The 21,315-nt window shown below is 45.7% G+C and overlaps 1 pseudogene; it reads right to left on the bottom strand.

Annotated features, from left to right (window-relative positions):
- Window positions 1-334: 334 nt before the first annotated feature.
- Window positions 335-20,791, bottom strand: LOC144126185 (uncharacterized; annotated as a pseudogene).
- Window positions 20,792-21,315: the final 524 nt, after the last annotated feature.

Raw genomic sequence — 21,315 nt, 5'->3', positions numbered from 1 at the left:
GCACCTGAAAACCCACAGAACTTTATTTGCCTCACTACATATTTCATTGATGTGCGTGTTCCACCTCAAATACGGAGTGATAATTAATCCTAAATATTTATATTCTGTAACCCTTTTTACGTCGTGTGGATCGATCGATACTGTAATTATAGCTCAGGGGCATCTTCTTCCTTGTGATAGTCATACGGACTGATTTTACTGGGTTCAGTGACATTTGCCATTCATTGCACCAGTTCAAAATTTTTCGTAAGTTGTTTCGAGCGAGTGCGCTGTTTAATACGCTTCTCGCATTTACATTGATAATTTTGAAGCAAGCATGTTGACCCTGCACTTGTCAATTATCGGTTGTCCCTGAATCACTTCCCAGCTTGAACCTTTCCTCACGCTCTTCATTCCAGCTGTACAGCGTGTTATTTACCTTCAATCTATCAAAAATAAGCTTTACCTTCCTTCCTGTATTCATTTCCTTACATTTAGATTCCCATAGTTTTTTCTCTTATTCTGTGTACTCTTTTAGAAAAATCCTTACTCATACCTTAAGCCGTCTCCTTTAGTTTAGTGCAATTCTGAATAACTAACTTTATCCCTATGATCAGCCACCATGAGGATGGCTGGTCGAGTTTTACCAGAATGTTTCTTGCCTATGCTGTGAATTCTTTGAATAGAAGTTACATTCACGCTTAGAGTAGCGCTAAACATTTCATCTCTTACTTTGTTTACAAGGGTTTCTTCGTTTTCATTTTTGTCTGCTGCTATACCTCTAATAATAAGATTATATCGTCGTGAACGATTATCCAAATCGTCGAGATGTTTGACCATACTAGAAGTATCAACCGTGCGTTCAGCTACAATTGCTTCAAGAGTAGCGAGCCTGTTCCGGGTCTCGTCTAGCATTGGTACCTTAGTTTCAATAAGAACAAGCCAGTTCTGCATGTCTAGGATTCTTGTTTCAAAATAGTCTTGCTTTTCTTGAACCACAGTAAGATTAGACAAAATTTTCCTCTGATTCCGGAGCAATTCCTTGCACATATCGTCCATTATAGGTCCTGGATTATTCTCCACATCGCCAGAGAGACCCAACAACAGGTCCGAAACGGAAGAACAGTCGCATATGCAGTAAACTACAACTCGTGGACACGGCAGCACTACAAGACCAAGAAAATCGCTATGTAAGCGATTTTCTTTTTTGGTTGCTAACCTGCATGAACAGCGGAACGTCAGGCGACATTGTAACGGCGGTGCCACCATGCCCACTGAAGCTGGTAGGCGATAGTCCCGCTTTTATGCATGCAGCTGCAGATGCATTCTGGGCATGCGTTCTGACGTCATCGTGCTCCCGGATGGTGAGCTCAAGATGCTGTCCACGTGTCGTTGATCCTGGGTACACGTGCCCTCTGCAGACTGACTGGAAACACCTCCCACACAGAAGTGTCGCGGTAGGCACGCATCGTAGCGAAGCTTGGTGCGTCGGGCGTCGAATGATTCTGTTGCGTCTCCAGCAAAGAAGCTAAGGCACGTGCAGAAAACCTGCATGAACAGCGGAACGTCAGGCGACATTGTCACGGCGGTGCCGCCGTGTCCACGGAAGCCGGTAGGCGATGGTCCCGCTTTTATGGCATGCAACTGCCGATGCATTCTGGGCATGCGTTCTGATGTCATCGTGCCCCCGGATGGTGAGCTGAACATGCTGTCCACGTGTCGTTGATCCTGGGTACATGTGCCCTCTGCAGACTGACCGGAAACACCGCCCACACAGAAGTGTCGCGGTAGGCACGCATCGTAGCGAAGCTTGGTGCGTCCAGCGTCGAATCAATCAATGAATCAAAGAGAATTTATTTCACCAACGAAGTGTACAGGTGGTGAAAAAGGGCGGCGGAGAAAAAGCTGCAAGTTTCGCAGCTTGACAAAATCTCCGTCCGCCCCTCGAGCAGTGACAGGCTATAGTACATGTAAAAAACGCGCATGCACACACTGATAACAAAGGAAAAAAAATTATAATCGATGCTGATCAAGAGTTACAAAGACAGAAATACCACTATGATATGTCATATATGATAACATATTTTGTAACAGAAAACTGTATCGAAATAGCACATGGTTATCAATCATGTAAATCTTGGAAGGCAGATGCGTGTAGTACACAAGAGAGACAGAAAAACACGATTGCACTTATAATTGAATATTTCATTCATTTTTTGTCTAGTGAAATGTGATGCATATTACCTACAAGAATAATTCTGTTAGGCGCCGATTATTTAGTGTCAATACATCGATACCTAGTTGATCAAAGTAGTTTATTAGTTTAGGTAGAGTACAACTTGCCCGCTGCCGACCGTACTCTATGCGTGAGAATGGTATTTGCCGTGGGGGTTGGTGTCTATATGGGTACACATTGTGGGTGCGTTTGAGGTTGGCATTTGGAAAAAATGAGCCCAGTTTTCCATGGACTGCACTTTTATAGCATCTTCGTAGTTTGTTATTATACACGTCTGCCCGTTTAAGTATTTTAAGTGTCTGAAAAAATCCTTCCGTATATTCAAGAAAATGTGCATTTTGTATAGCTCGTACGGCTTTCTTTTGTAAAACAGTCAATTTATGCAGGTTCTGGAACGTCGTGTTTGCCCAAACTGACACAGAGTAACAGAGATGAGAATAGAAAAGAGAATGGTGTATGAGTTTTTTTATGGCGACAGGAAGTGAATGCCGGGTTCTGTTAAGCAGGGCAACTGATTTGCAAATTTTTGTACACATAGCGTTAATATGCTCATTCCAGGACAAAGTTTTCTGAGAAAATTACTCCCAATGTTTTAACGTGTTTTTCGACTGTGATTGAGTAGGGTCCTAATGTAATGTTTCCAGTCACTTTTGTTTGAGACCCTGCTGCACGAAAAAGAACACATTTTGTTTTAGATTCATTTAGTACTAGGATATTCTTTAAAGGCCAATCTTGAAGGCTACAACACACAGAGCTTGCCTGTCATAAAATGCTTCCCAAATCCTTTCCTTCCACGTGAGTGGGCGCGGCGCATCGACTGTGGGCATGTCGCCTAACAGAACCTTCTTCTGCCTTGTGCAGGTTATCGTGCTGTTCCTTGCTGGATCGCCAGGAAACTTCGACGCGCAAGCTTTCGACACGTGTCTCTGGCACCCGTTACCGCTGATGATGCACAGTTACCTGCTCACCAACTTCACGACTGGAGCGCTACCACCGATCTACCACGTGACATCAACAGATCCTGCTTTAAAAGACATCCCGCAAGAATTCCTCTTCAGTGGGCGCGGCGCATCGACTGTGAGCATATCGCCTAACAGACCCTTCTTGTGCCTTGTGCATGTTTGTGGCTATTACTGTAGTATTAAGAGTGATTACTTGTTCCTTTTGGTTTTGCCGTGCCCACAAAAGTGCTTAGAAATTGCCTCTGATGTATATCTTGTGTGCGGATTGTTGCTCTGTGGGATGTCGAGTTGAATCCTGGTCCTGATAAACCAAACTCTCGCGAATTATTGGAGCAGTTGGTGCAAGGTCAGGACAAACTAACATCTGAAATTACAACCGTTAGGGATCGGCAGGTTAATCTTCAAAAAACAGTCAATGACCTGTGCTCTAAATTTTTGGAATTTGAAGAACATATAAATTGAATAGACACCCTTGAACTAACTGTGCGTTGTCTTCAGAACAAGATTGATGATTTAAAAGATAGAACTAGATGGTCAAATCTGCTAGTGTTCGGAGTAAAAGAAGAACCTGATGAAAGCGACGTTGATCTTAAGCAAAAGGTACTTCAAAGTATTTTTTCCGAAAAACTTGGAGTCTTCTGTAGGAAAAATCCACAGGATTGGCAGGCCAGGGAAAACAAGACCTGTCATTATCTTTTTCCAGGACTTTAATGAAAAGCAGATAGTTTTGAACAATGCTTTATAATTTAAAGGTGAAGACATATCCCTGCAAAGTGATTACTCCCGCAACACTAAGAAAACGCAGGTTTTGTGGGAAAGTACCAAACAAGAGAAAAAGGAAGGCAAAAAAGTAATTCTGATTAACGATAAGCTGCTGATGGAAGGAAAACTGCATGCATGGGATGATGTCAAGAATGCACGAGCGAAGCTGCCAGGTCAGGCTCCCAAGCAGCAGGCTGGCAGGCTAGACCATAGAGCGGCTCACAAATTCCTTGACTTGCAGCTCCCAGTGACCAACAACTCAGACTAATAAACATCAATGCACGTAGTGTCCTAAACAAAACAGAAAAACTTGAGGTTGTATTCCTAGAATATGATGCACATATTGCTGTAATTACGGAAAACTGGGTACGAGACGACATTGATGAGAGTGGCGTTTTTCCTCCCGCCTATCAAGTATACCATTGTGACAGGCCTTCTCGGGGGGGGGGGGGGGGGGGTAGCGGTTCTTGTAAAACATGGCTGCTGCGCTATCGACCTAAAGGAAATTGCTGGCCACGAAAGAATTTCGTTAAAAGCAATCTGCTGCGGCCAGTCCTACCTTGTTTTTGCAGCTTATCGACCTCAAGATTAACCAGTATTATTCCTAAATGACCTTATTGATCATATGTCCAAATTTAAGGGCGACAGAATCATACTGGTGGGAGACTTTACTCTGCCAGGAATTGACTGGGATTACCCACCTCTTTTTTCAGGCTTTGATGCCCATGCTGATAAGTTGTGACATAATGCTTAGTCATGACCTGAAGCAAGTTGTTAGAGAACCAACACATGTGCAAGGTGATTCGGCCTCGGTGCTTGATCTTGTATTCTTAAGTTGTTCTATTCAAAATTTTTCACTGTCGGTAGAATGTGGCTTATCTGATCACAGTATGGCCTACGTTTCATTTCCTGTGTATGGTGTGAACAAAAAACTTATCGCTGAAATAGTTCCTTTCAAGGATTTTTCTCACGCAAAGGACGAAAGTGTAGTCATCTACAAGCGCAGAACAAACAGGGACAAAGAAGGATGGGACACCCTGTTTGTTCTGCGCTTGTACATGACTGCAATGCACCAACTAGCCCAAAAGTCTGTGCTCTTGACGAAAGTGTGCTGGATTACTTTGAGTATTGCCTTGATTTTTTTATGGTTCTGACGTTGATGAATTATGGGAAAGGTTTAAAAAAATTTGCTTCCACTGCATAGGCAATTTTGTCCCTACGAAAGTGAAGAAAACGCCAGATAAATCCTTGGATCAGTCGAAACATAGTGCATCTTACGTGGAAAATTAAACGGTTGAAACGAAGAGGATTCACTCGATCCATAATTCAAACTATCAAATTGAACCTTACTGAAGAAATTCAGAAAGCAAAAGGGTACTACTTCGAGACCACACTACCGGACTTTATTCGTGACTCCCCCCAAAAGTTCTGGAACTATTTAACAGAAACGAAAAAGCCCATTAACCGAATTATGCATGAGGGTGCAATCCTTGTTGACAAAACTACCATTGCCGAGCACTTTAATAGGCACTTTCATAGTGTATTCTCAAATCCAAATCCATGTATTTTTCGTAGTGATGCATTTTGTTTCCCTGATCCAGACATTGTATCACTGCCAGGATTAACTTCACTGTTGTTAAATCTTAAAACTATGTCGACTTCTGGTCCGGATAAAATCCCCAACATATTTTTGCGTCGTTATGCAGAAGTTATTTCTAAATTTCTTTCAATAATATTTCGCACGTCGTTTGCAACAGGAAGACTGCCTTCCGACTGGAGGGCAGCTTGTGTTGTGCCTGTGCCTAAAAAGGGTGACATGACACTTGTTGCTATATATTATTCGATTTCACTCACTTCCACTGGTTGTAAATTGGCAGAACATAATTTAGCTAACTACATAACCAAATTTATAGATGACAATGGTGTACTTTCTTCTGTTCAAATGGTTTTAGGAAAGGCGTATCCACTGTTACTCAATTAACATCGGTTATTCACAGCTTTGCAACAGTCCTTAACCACTCGGGGCAGGTCGATGCCATTTTTTATATTTTCAAAAAGCTTTCGATGCTGTGTCACAAGCTAAAGTAATATATAAACTTGAACTAATTGGTCTTCCTAAAGTTGTAATCACGTGGGTTTCGTCATATCTCACCAACCGTGTACAGTTTTTGTACACAGGCAGTGTGCTAGGCCCGTTATTTCTGATATATATAAATGATATGATTACTGTTATATCGGAACCAGTCCAAATTAGGCTCTTTGCTGACGATTGCATTTTGTTCAACGAAATTAACAGCCCTAAAGACCAAATCCTCCTTAACTCTAGCCTCCATATAATTGACACATGGTGCAGTAATTGAGACATGCAGATTAATTCCTCGAAAACAGTGTTTATGAAAATCACCAACAAAAAATTGTACACTCATTTTCTTACACCCTCCCATCGCATCCTCTTATAGAAGTTAAGGAATATAAATACGTCGGTGTTACCATAACTAGTAATCTAACTTGGAACAGTCATATTGCCAATACATGCTCATCCTTCTACAGAAAACTTGGCCTTCTTAGCCAAAAACTTAAAAACGTTCCTTCCCGGATAAAGCAGTTAGCATACTACAGCCTCATAAGACCCAAACTAGAGTATGCTTGCACAGTCTGGGACCCTTATACCAAAAAGAATACTGATGCATTGGAGGCTGAACAGCGGAAAGTCGTGCGCCTCATCTTTTCTAAATATCGCACATCTGACTCTCCTTCCATTTTAATGAAAGAAAATGCCATCCCACTACTGCAAATACGTACAAAAATCCAGAGACTAAAATTTCTATTTCTGCTGAAAAACAAGAAACTCGCCATGAGTTCCGATGTTAACCTTGCACCCCTTGCAACGCGTCCCACAAGACATCATTATGCACATTTTTTAACGCCGTATCAAACTAAAATTAATGCCTTTAAATATTCTTTTTATCCACGCGCTATCGAGGAATGGAACAAGCTGCCTTCTGATGTCATCATGTTCATTGATTACATTGACAAAATTTTGTCTACCTCATAGTCGTGTTTCGTGTTTATGCATGTTTTATTGTAAGAGTTGAACATGTCTCAGTGTATTTTACTTACTTATGTTTCGCTCGAATAATTGTTATTCAAAATTCTGTATTTTTTTCGCCTCTCCTGCTAGGGCCCACTTAGGGCCTGCAGTATTTGTTAAATAAATAAATAAATATATAGTGCAATCGTCTGCATAGATAAAGAACTTACAGGTATTACTGATTGCTACAATATCCTTTATATAATAGAGAAAAAGTACCGGACCAAGGACGCTACCTTGCGTCACACCAGATTTTATCGGTCGGTAACTCGATTTCTCTTCGTGTATTCGGACAAACTGTCTAAGTCTGCTTGAATAAGACTTAATTAAGTTTAATGGTGTCCCACGGAAACCATAGAAGGGGTCATAAGATCACTTACCGGTTTGTCTCTCGTGCTAGCGCACGTGCTGAATGGCTTTCTTCAGCTGCTGTTTCAGATTTTGCCTTTGCTTTTTTATTTCCATCACTGCTTTCTTCGTGGTGTGATGCTAATTCAGTTCTATGGTAACTTCTGCCCAAGCGTGATCCCGTTTTTTTCTCTTACAGACGAATTAAATTTGCTGAACAAGGCAGCAGCTTATTCGCATATAATATGCACCAAGTCCATTTTCTCATCTTCGCTTCAGTGATTACTCTTGAATCGCTTGGCGGGTGGTTGCGAGGCCATGCTTGAAGTTCCTGCGTGGGTATCCCGACGTTTGAACCCGACTCCTCTGCTTCTTCAAGGGTGACAGGGGGCAGTTTGGTTTGCAGCTTAAATTTAAAGGCACAGTGTGGAGGAGGAGAAGCTTTGGGACGGAGAAGCTTTGGGACGGAGAAGCTTTGGGACGGAGAGCGGTGATGCTGATACCAAGGGTAGGAAAAGGGTACGCACTTAATTCCTGGAGCATGCTGTTGCTTTGGTTCTGCGAACTGCGGACCAAGTCTCTGTGCAGAGGTTACCTTCTGAGCGTTTTGCATTGTTCGCAGTGCTTAGAATATCTACAGTAGCAGTCTCTTCCAGGAATGAACCCTTTCTAGAACCCTAGCAGTAAACTTATCAGGTGCAGCGCTGGACTTAATTCCTATGAACTTAATTCCTACGACTGTTAGTCAATGTGCCGTTTTCCGAGAACCATGCAGGGATTACTGAAGCATGCTGTTGCTTTTGGTTCTGCAAGCTGGGAACGAAGTCTCTGTGCAGAAGTTGCCTTCTGAGCGTTTTTCATTGTTCGCAGTCCTTAGAATATCTCTAGTAGCAGTCTCTTCCAGGAATGAAGCCTCTGCAGAACCTAGAAGTCAGCTTATCAGGTGCAGCACTGAAGACAGGTACTGTCAGAATAATGCTGTGCCCCTTGCCAATGTCACTCCCTGCCACTTCCTGGGGATAACCGCGGAGTCTTGGAAATCTATGGGTGCAGTTGCCTGGAGGCCCCCTTTGAAGGGCATCCCCCCTCCACCATTCTTTACTTACACCCTACGATACACTCTTCTGCTCTGCTTTCCTGTCGAGATTAAGGGATTAAGCGCAGCTCTGCCAAACCATTGTTTTCCAGATAAAATATCCCCCCCCCCTCCGTGTTGAAATTGAGAATAGGGGGTGAAACGCAGCTGTGTGCACCCCGTAGTTTGGATCGTTAACGCTGCGTCAAACTTCTGCACTTAGGATTGGCGCGCCGCTATGAGAAAGGGGTTACCACAATGTTCAGTTTTCTGTTGTTCAAAAAGCGCGGGCGTGTGTTCGGATGTTGACATTGAATAGCGGTCGTCTATTGGACAGCTCGAATGCCTGTCGCAGCCACAACCGACTTCTGGCCCATTCCCCATATCATTCCTTGCCGGCGACTAAATTCACGGGCCTAGGTGCTAAATGTATCTACCGTCTGCAATGAGTCTGGACTGTATCTCAATTTTTTCGGTTCGTGCAAGCACACTACGTCTGCAGGGAAATCCAGACTTATCTTAGGTTATAAAAAGACGAGATTCAAATTTACGTTTGGACTTAGAGGCTCGCGTTTGTGCAAGCGGGTCAAGGGGTTCTGAGAGCTGGGCTTCGAAGAATTAGGCATTAAAATTATTAAGGAACAGCTCAGAAACTTACAACTAGGTATTCAAACTGTCCTGTTATATAATTTTCTTCGAATGATCACGCCATGATAACGTAAATAAATTGTGACCTCCACAAGTGCATGATGATGAAGCTGAGACCTGTGAAGGATTACAAAGGGATGATAGGTAGCGAGGTAGCGGAAGTAGCAAGTTCATCTATCTAGGAGAAGCAGTTCTAGCAAACCTAGATCTAGGGTGAGGAGTTAGCAGAGGAGACAGAACTGGTCAAATTTTATTCTGAGGCACTTTCAAGTGATAAGTATCAGTGTGCTGATATCCCCGTAATACAAATTTAAACAAGAAATTTCTGCCAGTACTTCGCCACGAAGCTGGAACATGTAGGCCGGTAAAACCTTAAAATGAGACTAAAGACAGCGCTGTGATTGGCAAAAGGCATTATGGCATGAATAACAACGTTAGGAGATGAGATTGTCATAAATTTTTGAACAGAAACGAGTTGTTCGAGATGAAACTTAGGAGAGAGGTTGTGGAGGACATATTAGAATAGCGAGTGGTGTATAAGAGTGAAAGGGTGAACACCAGTTGTGTGGTAACCAAAGGAACACACTTGAATTCTTTTTTGTCCCTGACTGAACTCGGCGGAGCGCTGAGATTTAAACGTTGACAGGTATGAGTTGCAGGTGTAACCGGAATCTATGACGAGTTTTGCCCTGCAGGGAACCTCCCTCAAACTGTGGTAATGACACACTTCGCAGAGGCTGAAAATAAACTTTTGCATATGGAATTGTATATAACTGTTAAATAGACCTACTTCTGTTCCACTTAGTTGAAGGACACGCCAAAGAAAACATGCCTGCGATGAGGACGTGCAGCGTGGGTTTCCTCACTGCAATTAAAATCGTAAAAGCATGTAAAGAAACTGCAATATCCCGACGACGACTCCAGAAAAAGAATGCAGAGCTCATCATCATGACTTGTTTACCATTAAAGATCCTTGGGTTAGGGCATTACATAAGCGGGAAGCATCTGAGACATAATACATTGGTGAATAATGATCCCAAAATACAAGGTGCCGGGTTCATGTTAGAACTTTGCCAGAAATGTACTCTGTTCTCGACACGCTAAGCAGAACGTACTTTTCAAAGAGCAGGTACAAGTGCAAAACATCCTTGGAACAGCAAATAAGCACCCTTTGGAACGACAAATTGCAAAACGTAGGGGGTTAGATATGCCAAAACAGTTCACGCCTGAGCTGAGGACGTTCGCTTTCACGTTGAACTTTTATTCCCCACAAGCGTACGCATATGTGAGGAATGCTTCTGACACTTGCCTGTCCCGTCCTAGAACCATAACAAAAGCTGGTACGATACAGTTGATTGAAAACCCAGCTTTTCAACTGAAGCCCTTAAGGCACTCAGAATGAAATATATGGAATCAATGGCTCAAGGGCAGCAAACAGTATGCAGGCTTAACGGAATAATGGCGCAGATCAAGTGACAGGACAGCAGAAGAGAACAAACACACACAAGCGCCAACTTACAACTTTATTGTTTGGCTGCCAATATGCCGAATTAATACAAAGCAACACGCCCATACTGTGAACAATAATCAAACAGTGACAAACGGACGCGATGTGCGAAGCGGCAAATCATGATATTGCAAGAGGCAAACATCATGACGAGTGCACTAAGCTCTACCGCAGCACGTGGAACATCCCTGTCTCAGATGACTAATTGGCAAAAAAACAAGAGGTAAAAGACGGGACGACACAAGCTAAAACCTAATCACGAGCATATCACTGAAGAAAAATTATGACGGAAGGCCACGTCACAAAACTAGGGAAATGACAAAGGAGGACTAAAAGGGCTAAAACCATGAGAATGAAACCTGAAACGTCAACAGAACACGCAAAGACTCAGTGTAAAACAAGACGCATAAAACAAAACTACAACGCCAACAAAAACACGGCTAAATTCGATGAAAGTGAATAACAAGGAACCTGGTATAAATGCGCAAAAAACACACTAAGCATGCTGACACGACCTCGGGGCCCCGTATGACGAGTAAAGGACAACAAAATCAAAACCCTTCAAATAGGTCTGCCACCTCCAGAGTGCTCTCGTTCGGTGAGGAAGGTTAATTCTTTTTTCGTTAGGCAGATTGATGCCGCGCTGATGCAAGTCTTATCAGCTCGCGCTATTTCTTGCGCTTCTACAATTTCCCGGGTGAGCTGATCTTTGTGCTTGTAAATAACAGAGCCTTTCTTCAGTAGCGCCCTGCACTTGCAGGACCTGCAGTGTTCGGCTAAATGGCCTTCAATTGCCAATTGACGTAACTTCCTGCGATGTTCTTTCAGACGCTCGTTCAGGCACCTTCCTGTTTGGCCTATGTAACTGGCACCACATGTTAGAGGGATCTTGTAAACGACTCCTTCAGAACAGGCTACGAATTGGTTCTCATGGTTGATTATGCAGTCCGGCTTCGCTTTCTTGACATGACCGGATTTCTTACAAAGGGCACAAAGTTTGACAGGAGCGGAACATACCACTCTGACTTTCGCACGAGCTCCGATCTTTTTGAGGTTGTGTGAAAATGCATAAAGATATGGTATCACAGCAACCTTGCTTTTCTTGAGCTCCTCCTTTTTCGTGGACTTGAGTCGATTCTTTTCTTCATCACTCAGACGGGTCTCTACTTTTTGTTTCCTGTGCAGGCCTTCAGCAACCGATACCAACAAGGGATCCGGATAGCCCGCTGTCTATAGGCGCGTGACCTGCGTACTGAAGCTTCTGTCCATTGCATGATGACACGACTTTCTGAGAGCATCGGTGAAACAGTGTTGCACAATGGCTCTCTTTACTAGTTTGGAGTGGGCTGACTGGTATGGCATGAGGCTTTTCTTCGCTCTGGGTTCATAGCACCAACAGATGTGGTTGTCCTTGAAGGTCAGACGAAGGTCCAAAAATCTTATAGAACCTTCACTTGCAAGCTCATGAGTTTTTAGCAGAGGCTGTAAGCCTGTCGTGAACTTCCTCAGTGTTCTATCAATGAGATCCTCATTTTGCGCGTCCAGTATATCTAAGTAATCATCTTTATAGCGAAACACTTTCGTCACGCCGGAGCCAAGTTGCTTTACCAGAGCCGCGTCCCGGCGGGCCAAAACCCTGTCACTGAGAACCCGGGCGATACACGAACCGATGCAGATGCCTTGCTTTTGCAAGTGGATCGATTTGTCGTGACAGACGAAAGTGGATGTTAGATAGAATTGCAGAAGTTCTAAAAAGGCAGACGTGTTCACACTGGCGGCGTTTTGAAATTTTACCGGGCTGTGGCGGTCTATGCACTCTTCTACGCAGGACAGAATTTCATGATGCGGCAAGGAATAATATAAATCTTTGACGTCAACCGATAAAGCCCAGAGCTTTCTGCAACCGTGCTTTTGTAAAAAACCAATTACTGACAAGGAATCCCTAGCCAGAAAAGGGTCTTCATTTGCTAACATTCCCAGGTTGCTTTGTAAGTACAGCGCAACACACTTCTGCCACGTCCCCACCTCCGAAACAATCACACGTAAAGGGCAGTCAGCCTTATGTGTACTCTCCTGCTGTCCTGTCACTTGATCTGCGCCATTATTCCGTTAAGCATGTCTGACCAACTTGCCCAATCCTTTACGCTTCTTAAACACTATACAGCCTCATTTTATTTTTATTTACTTATTTCACAATACTGTGAGCCTTTCCCAGGCTCCGACAGGAGTTGAACGACGTAACAGTACATACAAGAAAATCAAGGCGTTCCGAAACATTAATCAAAGAAACAAAGCCCACCTGCATCATCGCGTCAGTAGAGTGCACAGCTGTAAACTCTGTAATGGACACTCATGAACAACAAATAAAAAGAAAGCAGTGGCTAGCAATAATTTTTCACACAAGTGACTTTTCTTCAAAGACAGGTTCAACATTTCTAACAAAAGCTTCAAGTGACATGTCATTCATAAACCGGTGGGTCAGGCTATTCTATAATTCTATGACAAAAGGAAAAATGAAAATTTAAATACGTCACAACATGCAGCCACCGGTCTTATATCGTGATTGATTCTTTTAAAGCGGTGGTGAGGTGGCCTTAGGTAGGCGTCTTTATCTGCGCTATACAATCGGAATAAAGCAGAAAAAGAAATTTCATGCTCGCAGCCTGTCATCGGCAGTCCAACGTGGAGATCCTCGCCCTTTCGCGCAAAAGTGTCGCCCTATCATAACGTAAGTAACGAGAATAAACAAAACGGACTGCTTGGTTTTGAATTCTTAATAATTTATTTATCCGATAAGACTGATGAGGGCTGCAAACTATGCCGCTGTACTCAAGAATGTGTCTTACTAGGGTCTTGTACATCTTTACATATCAGGGTGCAGCTGACAATTTTCGTCGGATGAATTCAAGTTGTTGGTGTGCTTTTGCACAGGTGTTATCTAGGTGTGATTCCCAACTCAATTTTGAGACATGACGTTGTAGATGACGTACATGAGATGCCCATCCAAAGAACAGGTGCATTAGCAAAGAGGCAGCTTTGAGGAATACGCTGGCATTGGCACTGGTGTAGAAAGTGACTCTCTGCCACAGGCAAAAGTAGCATTGGTTATTATGACAGTGTGCATGACTGAACGCTGGAAACTGCCCCTGGGTTACTTCTTAGTCTATTATCTTGCAGAAAAACAACAGGCAAACTTGTTAACCAGCGTCTCCTTAAAATGCATGATGCCGGAGCCAAAGTTGTGACTCTCTCACATGCGATCGAACACCTGCCAACTTAGCAATACTGCAACACCTTGGCTGAAACTTCAGGGATGCAAAGCAGTTAACAACTGTTCCCCACCCTGCCACACAAGAACCATTAGCAGAATTTTTACACCCATGTCATATGTTGAAGCTCATTGAGGACACTTTTGCACAGAAGGGCTCCTTCAGTTATCGAAATGGACAAACAGTGGCTTGGAAGTGCATTGAACAGCTGCATGCCTTACAGCAGAAAGAGGGCTTGCGCTTGGCAAATAAGTTACGGAGGCAGTCATCCTGCAACTAAATGCGAAAATCAAAACAGGAATGTACATTATTTATCACAATAACATAATTGCGGGGCCCTATTAAAACTGCCATCATCCGTTACTGGCACCGCCTAGTGTTCAATAACTTTTGCTTCTCACGTTGTGTACTCCCGTCTTGGTTCACAGCTACGTAAAACTGCAGCCTGGTCATGGCAGACGTAGAGGTGAAGCATTTCTATAATATTAAGCTGTACCTAATTGTGCAATATAATCAGTGGTTATCACAGGCTCAATTTTACAGCTAAGACACAACACGATGTCGACTCTTTTCAACGCCGCTTCGACGTCGCTTTTGCTGTGCGAGAAAAAAGACAGGGTGGCGAGCATGAAAGGAGGCGCACGCGCAGTCCGATGTCTCGGCACCAGAAGTGCAACGTCAGACGGCACGGCGATGCAGTTTTATTTGATTCGGGCCACCTGTCGCATGCCCCGACTTATTTTGCCGCCGGTTGTACACAGAACCTGTCAAGTTTGACGCGACGACAATAGATCGCGCAACAAAGCTGCTCATTCTCTATGCCACTGCCTTCAGTGCCAGCTAGAACCACAATATGCTTCAATACACGCACATCGGTCGGATGCGTGCGGGTGTGCCACGCCTAGCACAACGTCGTTGGTTCGTTCGGGAGCACAATTCTTGTACGAAGGGATGAAGGCATCCGAATGTCTCTGAATGGGTGTTGCGCCGCCTCTGACTTTCCATCTAGTTGAATATTTTGTGAATTTCTGGGGAACTTGCACTGTGCATGCACTCTTGTGATGCCTTATTGTGCTTATGATGCCTAATTCCGCTTATGATGCCTCATGCCCCTGCATACGTCAAGTGCAATTGCAGAATCTGTCTTTCGTCGTCTCTGCGGTGCGCCACATGCAGTGGACCTGGCGCGATGGCCAACATATAATATTCTGGTTGTAGAAGCAGATCACTGCTAAAAATGGGTGTTGACTGGCGATTTTTAATATGATTACTGACACGCTTCAGGAAGAAGTTTGCCTAACTTGCAGGCTGGAATACAGTCAATACCCTGTACAGCAGACTGGATTTTATTGTAGACAGGCGTAGTTGTTATTCCTCACGTGTGAAGTTTCACATATAGCGTTGCCTGTTAATGGACCCACGCTTCACTTAAACCTTCAGATAGCAACATCAGACATGGTGCTCTTATGACTGAGTGTAAATAGTAGAAAGACCGTGCTGTGTTTTCAGTTGATTTTCATGCTTTTTTCCAGGTTGATAATAATAATAGCCTTTATTTCCATCAACATTATGGGGGAGGTTGGCGAAAAAAATACTGGACAGCTCGTCTGGTTCCCGCCCCCCCCCCCCATATAAAATACACAATTGCTTCCACAAAGGCAGAGCTAAGCGGACGACAGAACACATTTCAAAACTAGGCGCAGTCATAACGACAATGAAAAATAAAAATAACACGTAATAAAACAAGTTATGAAACAAAACAAACAACGTTGTTTGTACATACTGAGGTAATTGTACTGCTATTGAAGATATGTCGTATTCATATGGCTGTTGACATACACAAAACTACAAATGCATATATACACGTAGAAAATATTGTCACGTGCCTTCGCGGAACGTCGAAGGAAGAAGAAGAAGAGCAACAGTTGTACGGATCGGTGGAAGAAAACGAAGGGCTCGCCCACACACAGGCACATTTTAATCTGTTATTTATAGTGCTCTCCCAAAATTGTGCCGCACATTTGTATTGTCATCTGAACAGTCCACAAAAGTTGCAAGTATGCAGAACTCATAAAAACCTTAACTGCTTGGCAGTTCAAGCTTGCAACCGCCAATTGAGGAATGTCGCTGCGCAACCTGCACAATGCACTGCTCCTTACCTGACCGTGCCTCTAGGCAGCCAGAAAATTTAGCTCTCCTTGTGTGATGGGAAAGGGACTGCCGGTTCACATTATCTCAGCGTAAAAGGTCGAAGAAATAAACCCAGGCGGCATGTAGGAAAAAAAAGGAAACTCTATTGACAGCAACTAAGAGAAAAGGAGGTAAAAACACAAACAGGAAAGCTGACAAAGAGAACACTCGCGACAGACAAAGGACAAACAGGAATCGTTCACTCAACGTTCGGCGGAACGTTCATCGTCCTGAGTGTGCTCTGTGAAGGTGGTGCGTCGGGCGAGGAGGTGTGGCGGGGCGTTGGCGCAATCAAGCCCTCAGGTCGACGCTCTGGTGGACGACAGGGTCAGGTGGTCCGGGCACGCCGTGGTGGAGAGAAATGCAGCCCCCAGGTCTGGTAATCCGGGGATGCCGTGGTGGATAGAAAGGTGGCCACCAGGTCTGGTAATCCGGGGATGCCGTGGTGGATAGAAAGGCGACCCCCAGGTCTGGTAATCCGGGGATCAGCGGAGAAGACCAAGCAGCCCGTGTTCTGAAGCTGCCGCACAGGAAAGGAACCGCGGTGCCTAGGCCTGGTGGGCATGGCCCTCGACGACTGCTGTCCGGGTTTGGTAGCCCGGACGTCTGTGGCTAAGGCCCAAGTTTGGAAATTCGGTGAGCCAGCAGATCTTCCCCACGTCCGTCGCCGACCGCGTTCCAACCGTTCTCTCTTCCAAGCGCTCTCCGCCACGTCTCCTTTTTTTTCTTCCCCTTGAGCGTCTTCGCCCGCCGCAGTGTGGCGCTAGCTTCTGACAAAAGCCCCCTTTTCAGAGTTTTTTCCATAGGAAAAAATTACAACGTGGGGCAGCGGCACACAAGACAGAAGTTGAAGACGCGACGAGAAGACACTAGTCACTGTTGAGCACGCATCACATCACATCACCCAAGACACGCACGATGAATGGCCCCAACGGTTCTCACAACCTCAGTTCGGACTAGAAAACACTGAACACACGGCAGTCAGCCAAACATAAGGGGACACAACAGAACACAACAGGGAAGCCCCGGAACACACTCACAAAACATCAATACATTGACCATTATGTACCAGAGTTACAGGATGAGAACACTTCTGTCATTCATACCCGGCTCAAATAGTCAGCACCAATATTCGCGGACCCGTTGATATGTTCAATATGAAAAGTGTACTCTTGTAGTACAAGGCTCCAACGCAACACCCGGCTGTTTAAGTGCTTGGCCTGAGCCAAGTATGCCAAGGGCTGATCATCCGTTTGAATAGTGAACATGCGTCCGTAAAGGAAGATGTGAAACTTTTCTACCGCCCAAACTAGCGCAAGACACCCTCGCTCTATAGCTGAGTAGCGCGTTTCTCGGGGAAGGAGCTGTCGACTCGCATAAGATACGAGATGAAGGGTGCCGTCGTACTCCTGCAGAAGGACCGCCCCGAGACCGGTACCAGAAGCGTCCGTGCGGAGAATGAAATCCATTGCGAGGTCAGGGGCCTTAACAATTGGTTTGGATGTCAGGGCTTGTTTAAGCCTGTCAAAGGCCTGTTCTCGTTCTGGCGTCCACCATACACGGTTGCCTTCCGTCTTTCGCATTAACTCGACTAAAGGCTGAGCAAGATCAGCATAGTGTGGAATGAGACTGCGGTAGTAAGTAGCCAGCCAAACCGAGGAAGGAGCGAACATGCTTTTTTGTTTCGGGTCTCGCGGCAAGTTGCAGTTTTGCCACGATAGCATCTACCGGCTGGATAGCTCCATCACCCAACGTATGCCCCAGAAAAATAACGCGGGTCGCACCAATCTCGCATTTCTGATGCTTGACTGTAAGACCAGCCGCTCGAATGCGCCGAAACAACTCTGTCAAGGTGCGAAAGTGTTGCGCCCAAGTAGCAGTTGCGGCTAGGACGTTATCTATATAATGAACTACATCTGGAAGGCCTACTAAGAGTGATCTCATAAGGCGAGTGAAGATAGTAGACGCGGTCTTGATCCTAAAAGGCAAATACCGGAATTGGTAGTGTCCTGACTGAATCGAAAAGGCAGTAATAGGTCTAAATGTTTCGTCGATAGGAACTGGCCAGTAACCCTTTGTGAGGTCCAGCTCCGAGAAGTAGTTCTTAGTGCCAACCTCCGCGAACATAATGTCCGTCCTCGGGATGGGTTCGGCGTCGGCGACAAGCACACTGTTCATACGCCGGAAGTCGACACAAGTGCGGTATGTGTTATCCGGCTTCTTCACAAGGACCAAAGGTGAATTGTATGGTGAGTGGGAGCGTACAATGACCCCCAGCGCCAACATGTCAATAACTTCCTTTTCCACCACATCCCTCATGGCAAACGGTAGCGGGTACTGAGGAGTATTGATAGGTTCCTTTGTCATCAGGTCCAAGCGGCATTAAAGAAGGTTGGTCCGCCCTGGAACCTCCGAGAATGTCACCGTACGAAGCAGCAGCGAGTCCAGCTGGGCCGCCTGGGAACTGTCTAACGCATTAGAGCTTTTGATGGCTTCAATGCCGACACCCGGCTTCGCAGCGAAGGTAGGTATAGGTTGCTCCGACTTAACCTCTTCCACGACGACGAATGACGACGCTTGGAGAGCCGTCACCGGCTGACTCTCTTCATACTTTTTTTTAGCATATTGATATGAAAAAGTTTTTTCGCGTGGCCGACCTCAAGCTAGTAATCAAAGTCGTTCTTCCTGCCGGTCACAATAAAGGGGCCTTTCCAATGCATTAGCAATTTATTTTGCGACGTATTCAAAAGAAGCAGCGCGCGATCTCCAAAGCGAAGGTGCCGGCGGGTAGTGCGCCTGCCATAATATAGTTTTTCCGACTTCTGTGCCTTCGCCAAGTTGTCATGCGCAAGTCGCAACGTCTCTTGTAGCCTCGCTCTCAAGTCCAGCACGTAGCCATATGTGGTTATCGCTGGCTCGCTTAGCTGGCCCGCGGTCCAGAGCTCTTTGAGAATCGTCAGAGGTCCTCGAACTTGTCGGCCGTAAATTCAAATGGGGAAAAGCCCAGGCTAGCCTGCGGTGCCTCCCGGTACGCAAAGAGCAGAGGCGCGAGGTAACGGTCCCAAGCTTTGGGCTTCTTGAGACAACTTGCGGAGCATGCTCTTTAACGTCCCGTTGAATCGCTCCACCAAGCCATTACACATCGGGTGGTATAGTGTGGAAGACAGATGCCTGATTGCAAGCATTCCAATAACTTCCCTCATTAACGAAGACGAAAAGCTCGATGCTCGATCACAGAGGACCTCCCTTGGAAAACCAATCCGTGAGAATATTTCCAGAAGACCCTCTGCCACCGTGGCCGAGTCGATCGCAGGTAGAGGTATCGCGTCGGGATATCGTGTTGCAAAGTCCACCAACGTAAGTATATAGCGGTTTCCCTTGGATGAAGTGGGGTGCAACGGTCCAATCAGATCTACAGCCACTCGCTCAAATGGTGTATCAATGAGCGGTAGACGACCCAGGGGGGCTCTCCCTACCTTCCCTTTGGGTAGTGTCCGCTGGCTTGCGTCGCAAGACCTTACGAACCTCTTGATATCCGCCTGCACTCCTGGCCAATAAAACTCACCGAGCACCCTTTCAGTGGTCTTGCGGATGCCCTGATGGCCGGAGAGAGCACTTTCATGCGCAAGTGCTAGGACGTGATTACGCAAATTTTGTGGTACCACAGCCTGCTGCATTGTTTTTCCCGGACAACACTGGAACGAACGGAATAAAATTCCACCCTCGAAATGAAACGTATAGGCGGTGTTGTTCCTGCTTGGATATGTCTTGCCAATTCTGCTCCGACACACATCAAGTGTGGTGTCCTCCTCTTGTTCCTTTCGGAAGGTGGGACTGGACACCTCCCACACATTGAGGGATTCATTCCTGTGCGCCGGAGCAACATTCGCCGTTCCCAGCATGGCAGAGTATTCAGTCTCTCCCGTCCCCTCAGGGACAGTCAGATATCTTGGAGGCCCCGTCACGTTGATGGAAAATGGCTCCTTAGCGCCTGTCACGTTCCCAATGATGACGTGGTACAGTGGGGTCTCCAAGCACCGAGCAATAGATTTGCCCGTGAAATATGGCGACGAGATGAGGACCTCCGCCTCTGGGACCTTCAAACTACTGCCATCCACCAGGAGTAGAGTATCTCTATCTCCCGTAAGAGCTGCTACGGGAACCAGATCCCTCCGCACCACGATACTGTTAGTGCCGGTATCACGCAAAACAGAAACCGGCTGCACAGGCATGCTGACACTGAATCCAGCTGGCCGGTAACCCACATCCACACTGGCGACATCAGGCCAAACTTCAACCAAGGGCCTGGAAAGATGCATACAACAGGCTGACACCTCGCGGTCTCCTGGGTTCTTGCGCCTGCAAGACTGTGCATCGTGCCCTTTCTTGCGGCAGACCATGCAGTACGGTTGTTTCGGCCGCGTCGTGCAGTCCGAAGCTTCGTGTCCCGCCTTATCGCACAGAAAGCATCGCACCTGTGTCTTGGATCCCGGAGTACTGTCCCTCGACGTCCGGCTGTTGGGTTCCACCTTCTCCTTGAAAATGAGCAAATTAGTTTGCCGCTGAGCCTCCATAAAATTATCCGCAGCTGCTGTGATCTCGTCGACTGTCTTAAAGTCCCGTTCCCGAATGAATATCACAAGCCTCGCGTGGCAGTTACTCAGAAATTCTTCGGTGACAATCATGTCGCGAACCTCCTCGAATGTTTTGCCACGACCATTCATTTCCACCCAACGATCAAAAAAACTAAACAGTCTCGTAGCGTACTGCCTACCGGTCTCGCCGTCGTGGGGCTTACTGTGGCGAAATTTTTCGCGGTACCCCTCCGCGGTGAAACAGAACCGTTGCAGGAGTGCTAGCTTAGCTTTGGTGTAATCTAGAGAGTCTTAGGACGATAACGTTCCGAACACCCGAAGAGCTTCTCCACCCAAGCATAGGCTTAACGCTGTGGCCCACGTGTCTCTTGGCCAACCTTGACCAGTGGCCACGTGCTCAAATCGCTTGAGGTACGCGTCAAGATCATCGCGCCCTTCATTGAAAACGGGAATGAGCCTATGAGGGTTGATGGCCCCAAACGATACAGCCCTGGGAACGCTTGATTCAGCATCTGCAAGTCGCTCACCGCCCTCCATAAGCCTCATTCGTAACTCAGAAATGTGAGCCTCTAATGTCATACGCTCCTTTGTGGCATCACGCTCAGCCGCTTTTTCTTCGCGCACCTTACGTAGCTCTTTCTCCACCCACGCGC

This window comes from Amblyomma americanum, chromosome 1 (genome assembly GCF_052857255.1).
Source record: "Amblyomma americanum isolate KBUSLIRL-KWMA chromosome 1, ASM5285725v1, whole genome shotgun sequence".
Classification (NCBI taxonomy): Eukaryota; Metazoa; Arthropoda; class Arachnida; order Ixodida; family Ixodidae; genus Amblyomma; species Amblyomma americanum.
The sequence above is the reverse complement of the archived record's forward strand: the minus strand, read 5'-3'. Positions and strand labels throughout refer to the sequence as shown.